The sequence below is a fragment of the Schistocerca americana genome, chromosome 3 (assembly GCF_021461395.2).
Source record: "Schistocerca americana isolate TAMUIC-IGC-003095 chromosome 3, iqSchAmer2.1, whole genome shotgun sequence".
NCBI lineage: Eukaryota > Metazoa > Arthropoda > Insecta > Orthoptera > Acrididae > Schistocerca > Schistocerca americana.
The window spans coordinates 483,613,960-483,629,229 of NC_060121.1; positions in this window are offsets into that span (position 1 = coordinate 483,613,960).

Here is a 15,270-nt window from a genome sequence, read left to right on the forward strand (position 1 = left end):
CTTGTTCTTTAGAATTTGCTACCCAGGCCTTCAGCCATCATTGTTTTCTGAGTTATTTCTATTGGGGCCTTCATCCAACAAATAATTTGAATTTCTTGTCAATAAGGCCTTCAGCTGTGAGTGCAACTTGCTTAAGAATCTTGTATTAGACATTGTGTCCTAACAGTCAGATTCGATAATTGTTCCTTATTGTGAACCTTATTTGCAATTGTTTCCAAATAAAGTGTATGTGTGCGTGTTTTTTTTTTTTTTTTTTTTTTTTTTTTTAAAAAAAAGAAAGTAAAGAAAAAAACTGAGCAACCAATGGTAACTGAGTTTGGCCCTTCCACACCAAATTCGGCTTTTCCCTAAGGTCCATGTTTTGGTGGTAGCAGAGTGTGGTTATGATTGTAATATTGTTATTACAGTTACCGTTGGTTCGAATTGTAAGTCTGTCAGTGTTACACGATATTTGTCTTTGCTATTTGATTGTTTCAGGTGACCCATTCTAATGGCAGTCAGTAGTGCTCTGGGATCAGCCTGCTGAGGAAGGAGAGCTGAGGATAAGGTGCCAGACTATTGAGGGCAGTGTCCCAGACTTAGCTGCCCATTTGCTTTCTACCATTCTTCAGCTGGTTGACGTCATGATGGATGTTGTGGGTGAGACAGAAGCAGCCATTGAGTTTCTGTGTAAGGCTGTTAGGGGTCTTGAAGACACCAGCTTTTTGGAGGGCACTCAATCTAGTGGCAGTCAGTTATACAGGGTGTGGGCACCGTTAATACATTTAACCAACCGGATAGCAGATTTAAGGACATTAAAGTTAGAGGATCATTATAAGGAATCAACTGCTGAATTGGGGTCCTTGTGTAATGAATTGTAGTTTAAGATTACATGTTTAGAGCTTGATGGAAAGAGGACTGGGCAGCAGGACTTACTGTCTTCATGGGGCCTGCGAGCCAGCTCAGGAATGATGCACTTTTGTCTCCCAAGAGGTTAGACACAGCATTTGCTAAATTGCCTAATCCTCTGGTCATCTCTTTCAGGGCATCACAGAATTAGTTACAGACCAACTCGAGCAAATTGAAAGGTTATTATGACTGTTGGTTCACCTTGCGCAACACGCTGATGCCTTTGGCATTTAACATCAAGTAGTTTTGTCGCTAATGTTTCTGTTAGCTAGAGGCGAATTTAAGACCCTTACATCCAGAGCCATGGCAGAGGGGTTTTCCTTGCTATGTTTGAGGGAGCTTGTAATTAATGAATGATTGACCAACAGAGTTTGCAAAGAGTTTGAGTGTCACTATATTTGGCAGATGCAGCAAGATAAAGAGGAGCTACATCAATATGTGGACAGTGTCAACACAGCCTGGTTGGCCTTGTTAGTTGACTTGCCAGAACAGGAGTTAGCTTCTATTGTCCTGAGGGGAATGCGAGTGGCGGATAAGTCACTCTTTGTTTTTTGTGGTTGTCCCTCCACCTGGGAAGACCTTTGTGCTGCCCTTGTAGTGATATCTGCATTACTGCTCGCGGACGATCCAGGCCATGAAGTTCTGAACCTGCAGGCACTATCAAGGAGATCTCTGGATTATCCACATCACCTGAGTCTGCTAAAAGGGAACCATGCATTGGTTCAGGTGTGGTCGGACAGGTCATTTACACTACTGGCCATTAAAATTGCTACACCAAGAAGAAATGCAGATGATAAATAGGTATTCATTGGACGAAAATATTATACTAGAACTAACATGTGATTACATTTTCACGCAATTTGGGTGCTTAGATCCTGTGAAATCACTGCCCAGAACAACCACTTCTGGCCATAATAACGGCCTTGATATGCCTGGGCATTGAGTCAAACAGAGCTTGGATGGCATGTACAGGTACAATTGCCCATGCGGCTTCAACACATTACCACAGTTAATCAAGAATAGTGACTGGCGTATTGTGATGAGTTAGTTGCTCGGCCACCATTGACCAGACGTTTTCAATTGGTGAGAGATCTGGAGAATGTGCTCGCCAGGGCAGCAGTAGAACATTTTCTGTATCCAGCAAGGCCCTTACAGGACCTGCAACATCTGGTTGTGCATTATACTGCTGAAATGTAGGGTTTCGCAGGGATCGAATCAAGGGTAGAGCCACGGGCCATAACACATCTGAAATGTAACGTCCACTGTTCAAAGTGCCGTCAATGTGAACAAGAGGTGACTGAGACATGTAACCAATGGCACCCCATACCATCACGCCGGGTGATACGCCAATGTGGCGATGACAAATACATGCTTCCAATGTGCATTCACCGTGATGTTGTCAAACACAGATGCGACCATCATGATGCTGTAAACAGAACCTGGATTCATCTGAAAAAATGATGTTTTGCCATTTGTGCACCCAGGTTCGTCATTGAGTACACCATCACAGACGCTCCTGTCTGTAATGCAGTGTCAAGGGTAATCGCAGCCATGTTCTCCGAGCTGATAGTCCATGCTGCTACAAACATCTTCGAACTGTTCATGCAGATGGTTGTTGTCTTGTAAACGTCCCCACCTGTTGACTAAGGGATGGAGATGTGGCTGCACGATCCATTACAACCATGCGGATAAGATGCCTGACATCTCGACTGCTAGTGATACGAGGCCATTGGGATCCAGCACAGCGTTCTGTATTACCCTCCTGAACCCACCGATTCCTTATTCTGCTAACAGTCATTGGATCTTGATCGACGCGAGCAGCAATGTCACAACACGATAAACTGCAATCATGATAGGCTACAATCCGACCTTTATCAAAGTCAGAAATGTGATGGTACACATTTCTGTTCCTTACACGAGGCACTACAACAACATTTTGCCAGGAAATCCTGGTCAACTGCTGTTTGTGTATGAGAAATTGGTTGGAAACTTTCCTCATGTCAGCACATTGTGGGCGTCACCACCAGTGCCAACCTTATGTGAATGCTTTGAAAATCTAATCATTTGCATATCACAGCATCTTCTTTCTGTTGGTTAAATTACACGTCTGCAGCACATTGTCTTCTTTGTGTAGCAATTTTAATGGCTAGTAGTGTAGTTTGTTCTTGTATTCAACCACGTGCACCCAGAGACAATAAATGATGCTGGTCTGGGTAGTGACCTTGGGATCAAGTCCTTAAACCTTGGTTTGCCCATGTCGTTGATTGATCATCACTTCCCCTGCCTTATTTTTGCTCTTGAGTAGGTGGCAAACCTATTTGTGCCCTTTTGGATTATGGTAGCTCCTTTTCGTTGTTGAACATGGAATGGTTTCTTGAATTTGGTCATCTTATGAGACTTAGGTCAGTCCCTTCTATGGTGCAGAGATGTGGGGTTGCCAATGGGCAGGTGTTGCCTCTGCATGGTTGGGTTTGAGGGAGTGTCTTGGTTGGGGATTTCCCCTGGCCCTTGTCTTTGGCCTTGGTTAAGAAGCTGCTGGTTGATTCGATATTGGGATGTGATTTTACCAATAAAACTGGTCTTGTCTTGCATTATTCTGGGTACACCATCTTCTTTAAGTTCGCTTCCACTCACAAGTTTGAGTTTTGTGAATGTGCTAAACATTGAAATGCTGGCATGCTGGCTGTTGATGCTAAGGTTAATGAGTTTGATCTCACCCATCTGTCTTCACAGCAGGCCTCTGAACCAGGGGATTTATTGCAGAGGTTTCCCAAGCTTCTCTGTGATAGGCTGGGGGTTACTAATGTTCTTGACTACCATATTTGTCTATCTGACCATATCCCCGTCAGGCAGTCCCCATATTGTCTCTCGCCACCTAAGATGAAGATACTAAGATGAAAGATCTCTAAAATGCTCAAGCAAGGAGTTATTAGGTTTTCTACATCTGCTTATGCTCCCCATATTCCTTGTTCCTGAGGATCATGGGCAGGATTTTTGGCCTGTTTATATAATAGTGCCTGACTACCGGCACCTGAACACCAAGGTTGTCCTCGAATCAGTTCCTTTACCTGATCTTCATAAGTCTTCAAAAATAGTTTAGACAAGAAGAGAACAGAAGCTTTTAAAATGTGGTGTTACAGAAGAACACTGAAGATTAGATGGGTAGATCACATAACTAATGTGGAGGTATTGAAAAGAATTGGAGAGAAGAGAAATTTGTGGCACAGCTTGACTAGAAGAAGGGATTAGTTGGTAGGGCATATTCTGAGACATCAAGGGATCACCAATTTAGTATTGGAGGGAAGTGTGGAGGGTAAAAATCATAGAGGGAGACCAAGAGATGAATACACTAAACAGATTCAGACGGATGTAGTTTGCAGCAGGTACTGGGAGATGAAGACGTTTGTACAGGATAGAGTAGCATGAAGAGCTGCATCAAACCAGTCTCTGGACTGAAGACCACAACAACAACATTGTCTTTTAATAGTGACAATTTGATGATTGTTCTTCTTTATAATATTTTAGTATCTCTTGGAGAAGCTTAACTCATACTTAAGAATTTGCTATCCAGGCATTCAGCTGTCAAATTGTTTTTTGAGTTATTACTATTGGGTCCTTCAACCGACAAATAATTTGTATTTCTGGTCAATAAGACCTTCAGCTGGGAGTGCAACTTGCTTAAGACATTTGTTTTAGACATTGTGTCTTAACAGTCAAATCTGATAATTGTTCCTTGTTGTCAACCTTATTTGCAATTGTTTCCAAATCAAGTGCACAAGTTTGGTTTTTTTATTTTTTATTTTAAGGAACCTGAGCAACCAATGGCAGCTGTGTACAGCCCTGGCCACACGAAATCCTGCCTTTTCCTAAGTCCCATGTTTCAAACGTGTAGCCTATAGCACATTATAATATAGAAACAGCTGCAAGATGGCTGGTCACATGTAAATGGCAGCATTAAAATTAAAACTAATCATGTGTGGCCCAAGTGCTTTCAATAGAGAACTCAACCAAATATCCTTTCTCCTCCCTTTCATGTTCACTCTGCTAGTACAGCCAACGGATATGATGGCAACACATATCCTATCAGCCATCGTCAGTGCCATCTTCAGCAACTCATTAATTTGGTTTACAGTGTTCAAATTGTGTGACCAATCATGACACTAGAAATGATCAACAAATTCATTCTGAAAGAGCAGGCATTGCCTGCAGAGGAAGCAACTGTTAAAACAAAGTTTTTGGGAACAGCCATGAGTCACACTTAGTATTTTTTATGTACTGGTTTCATTCTTCAAATGAACAAGTGCATCATTAGAATATACGGTTTAAATGCTGGCTGACAGCACTAGAGATTGTGTTTGAAGTTTGCTGACAGCACTAAAGATTAAACTGGCTGTACTACAGTATTTAAAGTTGCACAGTAAATCATGACATGTTTAGTGCTGTCAGCCAACTTTAGCCACAATCTCTAGTGGTGTCAACAACCTCAAACAGTATATGCTTATGATGTTCTTGTTCATTTTAAGAGCGAAACTTATAGATAAAAATACTAAGTGTGACTTGTGGCTGTTTTCAAAAACTTAATTTACCATTCCACACAGTCTCCCTTCCTCAAAATTCCTTTCTGTAATCTCTACACATGAATCCTAACTTCTCGTTGGTTGATTACAAACTCAGTACAACACTACCCACACACTCAAAATGATATTGTAAAGGTTTCCATCAAATCATAGGCTATACTCCTGCTACTCAAATCACTTATCCACAACAGCCTCTATCTGCCAGCCTAAGTAAAGCCAAGCTTTTCACCTTCTTTCTCCAAATCTCATTTACCAGTCCCAACAATCAAAATTTGTCCTCAATATGGCCCAAATATCCACAGGTGGGTAGACACGTTTGATGCTCCCCTTGCTCCTACTCACTAATACTTACACTCCACACCAGAAACTGCATTAAACATGCTAAACAAAACACATAGTATAAAAGCCACTAATATGTAAAACACAACAAAGCTCCAGGTTACGTTTTCATCACATACTGCTGTCTTAAAAAATGCCCCTCCTCATTCTCAGCAAACTTTTTAAGTCTACATGGTGATCTGGGAGGAATAGGGAATATTTTATGAGGTAATAGTAGACCAATTCCAGTGAAACATCCCACATAACATTTTTTTCTGTTTGTATTGGCTGGAGAGATAGTGCTGATTATAAAGATAAATTTTCATTTTAGCTGTTGGTACTTCTGTTTCTATGGGTTTATTTATTGACTGTTATGTTTATTTTGACGTTATGCTTGAGTTTATATAAATAAATGGAAAAAAGAACACATTGACACCGGTGTGTCAGACCCACCATACTTGCTCCGGACACTGCGAGAGGGCTGTACAAGCAATGATCACACGCACGGCACAGCGGACACACCAGGAACCGCGGTGTTGGCCGTCGAATGGTGCTAGCTGCGCAGCATTTGTGCACCGCCGCCGTCAGTGTCAGCCAGTTTGCCGTGGCATACGGAGCTCCATCGCAGTCTTTAACACTGGTAGCATGCCGCGACAGCGTGGACGTGAACCGTATGTGCAGTTGACGGACTTTGAGCGAGGGCGTATAGTGGGCATGCGGGAGGCCGGGTGGACGTACCGCCGAATTGCTCAACACGTGGGGCGTGAGGTCTCCACAGTACATTGATGTTGTCGCCAGTGGTCGGCGGAAGGTGCACGTGCCCGTCGACCTGGGACCGGACCGCAGCGACGCACGGATGCACGCCAAGACCGTAGGATTCTACGCAGTGCCGTAGGGGACCGCACCGCCACTTCCCAGCAAATTAGGGACACTGTTGCTCCTGGGGTATCGGCGAGGACCATTCGCAACCGTCTCCATGAAGCTGGGCTACGGTCCCGCACACCGTTAGGCCGTCTTCCACTCACGCCCCAACATCGTGCAGCCCACCTCCAGTGGTGTCGCGACAGGCGTGAATGGAGGGACGAATGGAGACGTGTCGTCTTCAGCGATGAGAGTCACTTCTGCCTTGGTGCCAATGATGGTCGTATGCGTGTTTGGCGCCGTGCAGGTGAGCACCACAATCAAGACTGCATACGACCGAGGCACACAGGGCCAACACCCGGCATCATGGTGTGGGGAGCGATCTCCTACACTGGAAGTACACCACTGGTGATCGTCGAGGGGACACTGAATAGTGCACGGTACATCCAAACCATCATCAAACCCATCGTTCTACCATTCCTAGACCGGCAAGGGAATTTGCTGTTGCAACAGGACAATGCACATCCGCATGTATCCCGTGCCACCCAACGTGCTCTAGAAGGTGTAAGTTAACTACCCTGGCCAGCAAGATCTCCGGATCTGTCCCCCATTGAGCATGTTTGGGACTGGATGAAGCGTCGTCTCACGCGGTCTGCACGTCCAGCACGAATGCTGGTCCAACTGAGGTGCCAGGTGGAAATGGCATGGCAAGCCGTTCCACAGGACTACATCCAGCATCTCTACGATCGTCTCCATGGGAGAATAGCAGCCTGCATTGCTGCGAAAGGTGGATATTCACCGTACTAGTGCCGACATTGTGCATGCTCTGTTGCCTGTGTCTATGTGCCTGTGGTTCTGTCAGTGTGATCATGTGATGTATCTGATCCCAGGAATGTGTCAATAAAGTTTCCCCGTCCTGGGACAATGAATTCACGGTGTTCTTATTTCAATTTCCAGGAGTGTATACGGGCAGCACTCAACTGTAAGAGCAGCACTCCAAGATGATGGCATATATACAAACTGTGGTAAATTGTTCCATAAATTTTGAGTTATTATCATCAGTAAAGTGTTGTTCATGTGACATTATAGTGGAAAAAGGTATTAGAACACGCTCACTAATGCGTAAATGGTACCACTCACATTGTTTTGTGAAATTAAACTCTGATAAAATCCCATGTGATTGTGGTCAACTGTGTAACGGTTTCCAATTAGCAATGGAAATGTGCAGTGCTGGAGTCGAACTAAATGTGTTACATGAGCTTTATTGTGATATAAATGCATCTAGAAAATACGTAGAATTTCTGGAAAATCTAAAGCAAGTATTGAGGAATCCTCTTGAAAACAAGAACTGTGAATCAGAAAGTGCTTACATCAGGCCTAGGTCTAAAAAGCTACAGAACAATTTCGCTATTCTAGATGGTGTAAAAGCAAACAAGGAAGACTTTAATGATACTGATTGCCATCTAACAGACACGGCTGATATACGAAAATATAGAAATAGCATTGCCCCAAAAGGCAGTATTGGCAGAAATACATATCTAGGGAAATCCAAGTTAGTTGTTTACTGAGACAGCCTTGGTCACAATCTCGCAAAAATCTTGGAAAATGAACACAATCTTAGAGCTACCAGCTATGTAAAACCTGGAGCCCCTATGAACGAAGTTATAAGGAACATTCAGCGTGCTAACACTACGTAAGAAAATTGGGTTTTAGTTAAAATTAGTAGCGCAAACGATGTTTATTGCAATGAACTAAAAAGTGCCATCCGTGACCTCCAGAAAACCCTAGATACAGTGAAAAATGAAAGTTTAATAGTGACTGGAATACCACACAGATATGAGCTAATAGAAACGCCATGTGTCAACCAGGAAATTATTAAGGCCAACAGGCAATTTCGCAAAATATGCAAAGCACACAGAAACACAATCTTCCTAGATGTGAAATTATTGGAAAGGAAACACTTCACCAGGCATGGTATGCATTTAAATATTCATGGGAAAAGTTCATAGGTACTAGAATAAATGAGATGGCTGAGATGATGTACACAAAAAACAACATCAGGCCTATTATTGTATCAACTCAAAACGGAGAAGCCATCTCATCACAGATGATACCAGCAACCAAAAAAGCAGCAGAACAAACACAACCAATAGCAATCCCGGGAGCGGAAAGACTCACCTTAGGGGGAAAGAAGGAGTATACACTCGCACACACACACACACATATCCATCCGCACATACACAGACACAAGCAGACATTTGTAAGGGCCTTTACAAATGTCTGCTTGTGTCTGTGTATGTGCGGATGGATATGTGTGTGTGTGCAAGTGTACACCCCTTCTTTCTCCCTAAGGTAAGTCTTTCCGCTCCCGGGATTGGAATGACTCCTTACCCTCTCCCTTAAAACCCACATCCTTTCGTCTTTCCCTCTCCTTCCCTCTTTCCTGATGAGGCAACAGTTTGTTGCAAAAGCTTGAATTTCATGTGTATGTTTGTGTTTGTTTGTGTGTCTATCGACCTGCCAGCACTTTCGTTTGGTAAGTCACATCATCTGTGTTTTTAGATATATTTTTCCCACGTGGAATGTTTCCCTCTATTATATACAACCAATAGCAGGTACACAAAATGCAGCAGTACAAACAATAATCGGAACAGAAATGCCAACAACAGCATCACCATCAACAGCAGCATCACAGACAGCAGTAACAGCAGAAATCCCAGCAATAGCAGGAGCAGCCGCAGACATGGAAATAACTATCCATGGGTCAGCAAATAGATGGAAAAGGACACCTCCTTCCCATCTGAAGGATTTTTTAATTGCAGATATGATGAAAAAGAAGCCACCAAGATAATTAACATTAAATGTCTAACAGTACTCCACCAAAATATTCAGTGTGTAAAAAACAAAGTGCAACAGCTGGAAGTCGAGTTACAAATCTTAGACAGCACTGTTATCTGTATTACAGAACACTTAGTGTAAAGAAAGTGAAATCTTATATTTAATTTACCCTCATATGTCCAAGCATGTTCTTTTTGCAGAAACACAATGAAAGGTGGAGGATAATGTATTTATGTTAAGAATGGCATTGAATTAAAAGTCAGAAATGATATTATCATGCTAAGTGCAGACAGAGACTTTGAAGTGTCAGCAATAGAGATAGTTGCTATAAATATGCCCAAGAAACTAACTATATTATGTGTATATCATTCTCCTAGTGGTAATTTAGAGATATTCTTTTCAAAATTTATACAAAGCCTAGATCTAGCGTTGAGTCTGAAACATAATATCCTTCTGTGTGGGGACTTTAACATAAATACAACTAAAACAGATGACACCAGTAACACATTTATGAATATCCTACATAGTTTTGGTATATCATCACTAGTCAACTGTGCAACAAGAATAACCACACATTCATCATCTACCATTGACCATGTAGCTACTGATGTAGGCAGAGAAAACTGTGATGTACTTATCAAAAATCTGGGACTGTCTGACCATCTATGTCAAATTATAAAAGTAAAAGCTTGTGTAAAGAAAGAAAACTGCATGTATATAAAAGAGTCTACTCTCCATCACCTTTACAAGAGCTTTCCTTAAAGTTTGCATGTGAACGTTGGGAAGGAGTATACATAGAAACTAAAGTGAATAGCAAGTTCTCCAATTTTATGTCTGTGTTTAAATTAAAATTTGAAGAAACATTCCCCAAAGCATTAATTCCCATTGGAACACCCACCAACAATAAATGGATTACTAAAGGAATTAGAAGAAGTGCTGAAACTTATAAATACCTAAACTCCATTAAAAAGGACAATAGTGATCCAATTTCTTTGCACTACTACAAATACTACAAAAGGATCTACAGGAAGGTACTCAACACTGCAAAAAAATCAGCCAACAACAGGTTCATAAATTTAACCAATAACAAAAGTAAAGCTACATGGGCTCTAGTGAAACAAGAAATATGAACTGTGAAGCAGAGAGGTACAAACACACAAATCAGGAACAAGGAAAACTTAGAAAGTAACCCAAAAGAATTAGCAAATTATGTGAATACCTACTTAAGCAGCATTGCAACAAACTTACAGAAAAATTTCCAAAAGATGCTAATCAACCAATACAGAAGCATATAGCAAACTTAGTGGTATTGCTTCCAACTATTGAGGAGAAAGTATGCAATGTTGTAAGGCAATTAAAGAACAAAAACTCGGCAGGTTTAGATGAAATCCCAATATATGTGCTGAAAAAATACATAAACGGTATCAAAGCTCCACTAACAGAAATCATAAATGAATCCTCCAAAACTGGTTGCTTCCTTGACTATCTGAAGCATGCCAAAATTATACCAGTTCACAAGAAAGGTGACATAGAAAACATTGAGAATTACAGAGCAATAGTCCTATTGCCATGATTTTCCAAAGTGATAGAAACAATAATGAAAAACAGGCTTTTGAGCTATCTAAGTAAATTCATCCTCCTCTGCAATGACCAGCATGGTTTCAGGCCTGGTAGAGGTACAGAAGTTGGATAGCACAATTTACAAAAACAGTTTTAGAAGCACTAGATGAGAACAGCTATGTAACTGGCCTTTTCCTAGACCTGTCCAAGGCATTTGATACAGTTGACCACCAGAAACTGTCACATAAATTAGAGGCACTAGGAGTAAGGAGAGTGGTTCTCAAATGGTTTCGTTCATATCTAGAAAACAGAGTACAGTCAGTAGAGATCATATGTGTCTCCAGTGGATCAAACTACATTGAAAAACATATATCTGAGCCACAATATATCAATATTGGGGTCCCTCAGGGAAGTATACTAGGCCCTGTATTATTTCTGGTGTGTATAAATGATTTCCCACAACATATCAGGCATGGAGAGAAGATATTGTTTGCAGATGACAGCAATATAATAATCACCAGTTAGACACCAGCACAAATGTTGGAAAATTCTACTGAAGTGCTGAGGGATGTTCACAAATGGTCTCAGGAAAACAAAATAATTCTCAACATAAAGAAAACAAATGCAATATGCTTCAGAGCGAACAGAAAACAGAGTTCCTTAAATTTAAAACTAGATAACATCTCCATAGATGATGCATCTACAACAAAATTCTTAGGGTAGCACACTGACAGCCAAATGAAGTGGAATGAACATGCTATGAAACTCTCGAAAAAGATATCCACAGCATGTTATGCACTTAGAGTCCTTGTATCTGCATGCAGTAGTGAATGTTTCAGACTGTATACTTTACTTATGTTCATTCAGTAATCAGTTATGGTATTATTTTCTGGGGAAACAATGCTCAGAATTTACAAACAGTATTTAAAATGCAAAAGAGAGCAGTAAGAATTATAACAAAAAGCAGTAAGTGGGCTCACTACAGGGAACTTTTCAAAATGTTATAAATTCTAACGGTTCCTTGTGAATTTACATTCCAAACCATAGTGTACATCAAGAAAAATATAGAAAATTATATCACAAATAGCAGTTTTCATAGCTATAATACAAGAACAAGTCACTGTCTTCACCTAGACAGGAAGAATAAACATAAGACTCAAAATAGCTTCTTGTATGAAGGTGTAAAACTGTATAATAAACCACCACAGAAAATAAAAGAAGCAGATAACATGTACCGCTTTAGGAAAAATCTTAAATTGTTTTTGCAGGAACACTGCTTTTACACTGTAAGTGAATTCCTTAGTACAAAATGATTGTAAATAGCTTTTGTTTCACAATATTTCAATAAGGAACAAAAATGATTGTAAATAACTTACACATCACATTGTTTAACTACATGAACAACAATCTGTATGAATATATGAATGTATGCAACCAAAAATAAATAAATAAATTGCCATTAGTTGGTCGATTTGGCTGCGTTGTTTAATGAAGCATGCTGTATATATTTACAATAGCTGAGTATGCTCAAATGGTATTTGTGTAAGGGTTTTGTAGTGAAAATTCTGCTGCTGCTTTTAGAGAATCAAGTAGACAATTTCCTAGCCACAGAGTACCAGATTCGTGAGTGTTTCTACTCAGCTGTGTGAGACCAGAGCAGTGTCAGAACACAATACTTCAACAAGGATATGCAGAATTTCTGAACTATTGGAATTCCATATACAAGAATGTGGTGGACATTATGTGCTGTAATGTAACAGACTGAGACTTGGCAACAGGACATGATGCAATCCATGATACATCCCATTCACTGCAACATTCTAGCACGAACATGTATTTGTGATTATGTCATGATTTTCGGTTTGCACTAACCATTGTGTAATGGAACTGGGAGATAACTGCCTTACAGAATAATATGTGTTAAGTGTTAATAGAATTCCATAATCTGAGAGAACACTATGGCCATCATTGAGACAAACGTGACATTTACATTATTCAGTACACAATGGAGCACCTTTATTTGTTTAAAAGATTAAGATTTTGTATTGTAGTTCTTGCCATTGTAGGTAATTAGAATGCTAATTTGTGTTTTTGATGGAGTCGTACATGTTCGTGCATTAAGTGTTAAATGGATTTATTTTATGAAATATACCATAGAATCAATTTTTACTGTACAAAATATTTACATGAAGTGTATTACTCATTCCTGTTGAATATGTTGTCACAATTAAATTGATTTGAACGAACTTGTATTCTTTCTAAATTATGAAAAATTGGAATTGTAACAAATAAAAAATAATTACTGATTGTCATGAAAGTATACAAGGGCTGGAGTTACCCAAAGTTAAGTGTGTTAGTAATTGCTAAGTAGAGTGGTGTCAGGTGTAACCTGTTCTAAGGCAACATTTGTTGATGTGAAAAATTTAATAAAATAGGACTTAAATTAACATATACCTAAATTTCTTTGAAGAAAATAGGAAACCTGTTCCCCACCATGCATGTATTAAAAAAAAAGGACAATCCAAGACTTTTGGTGAGAAACAGAAAGAAGCATTGTAACCCGCAACAATAATAGGCAGCATTGATCTGTTCAAACTAAGACAACATGTTACATTTCCTGTTTCAAAATTCATAATATATTGCTGAAATTATATTTCATAACTTGATAAAACAGCAATTTAGTGCTAAAACATTTTTGTCATTGTTTTTGTAAATATGAAGCAAGAGTATTACAGTATGCACAGCTTCTGCCCTTAATTACTTATAGTGGTTGCAACACATTTGAAAGAGGGATGAAGGACAGTTTGAAGTTCATTGTGGGCTAATAGGAAATTGATGAGTAATCTCATTAGTACTATTTACTAATGAAGCCATTTTCACTTGTAACTCTTGTAACACACACTGATGGTCTGGAGAACACTCAGTAGGCTTTATTGAGATATGTGTTGGACAATGCTTCTCTGGAAATATGTAACGTGAAGTTGCAGATAGGCACAACAAAAAGACTGTCAAACACAAGCTGTTGGCCAAAGATGCCTTCATTGTAATTACACAACAGACACACATACACTCAGGCTAGCACAACTCACACACACATGTGACCACAGTTTCTGGCTGCTGAAGCCAGACTGTTAGCTGTGGTACATGATGGGAGAAACAGTGTGGATGGTGGAGGTAAGGAAGAGGCTGCGATGGGGAAAGGGAGGGATAGTGGTATAGGGATGGGAGATGATAAAGTTCTGCTTGTGGGAGCATGTGGGGATGAAGTGGAGAGAGGGTATGGGAGTTGGGTGCCATAGGGAGATTAGACAAGGGCAGGGGGCATTGGAAAAGGAGAGAAGTGAAAAGACTGTGGGTGCACTGGTGGAGTAGAGGGCTGTGTAGTGATGGAGTGGGAACAGGGAAGGGGATAGGTGGATGAAGCACAATGACTAATGAAGGTTGAGGTCAGGAGGGTTATGGGAATGTAGGATATACTGTAGGAAAGTTCCCATTTGCGCAATCCAGAACATCTTGTGTTGGTAGGAAGAATCCAGGCGGCACAGGCTGTGAAGCAGTCATTAAAATGAAAATGTTGTCTTGGGCAGCATGCTCAGGAACTGGGTGGTACACCAGTTTGTCAGAGGCCATTAACATGAACAGACAGTTTGCTGGTTGTCATGCTCATGTAGAATGGAGCACAGTGGTTCTATGTGGGCATGACAGCCAACAAGCTCTCTCTCTGCATTGACCTAATTCTAAATGATCAAACAGAGTTATCCAATACCACCTTTCTAAATAATTTCCAAAATATTTTCTCATCATTTAAATGAATATAATATTACTATAATTCATGACTGCCACAGTCCATGTCTAATGCTGATTTCATGTAATATCTATGTGTTTCATATGATTACAATATAGGTCACAAATGATTTGACTATACATACCACATTTATGTCATTCAGCTTATCTGATGGGCTACACCACCTCTGTATTGTATATTTACAGAATGGATATTCTGAAAGTGAGATTCGCTGTGCATCATGCCTGGTGTGTGCTAGATAAAGTGAGGAACTGGAAGAAAGTGAAGAACAAAGAAGAATGGTCATCTTATCATACATTGGTGGTGTTTCTTCGAAAATAAGAAGATTGCTGGAGAAACAAAGTTAAATGCATGTTTCATTCACCAACAAAACTCGGAGCTCTTTTAGGCTCAGTGGAAGATGATCTTGGTTTAAGAAGACCT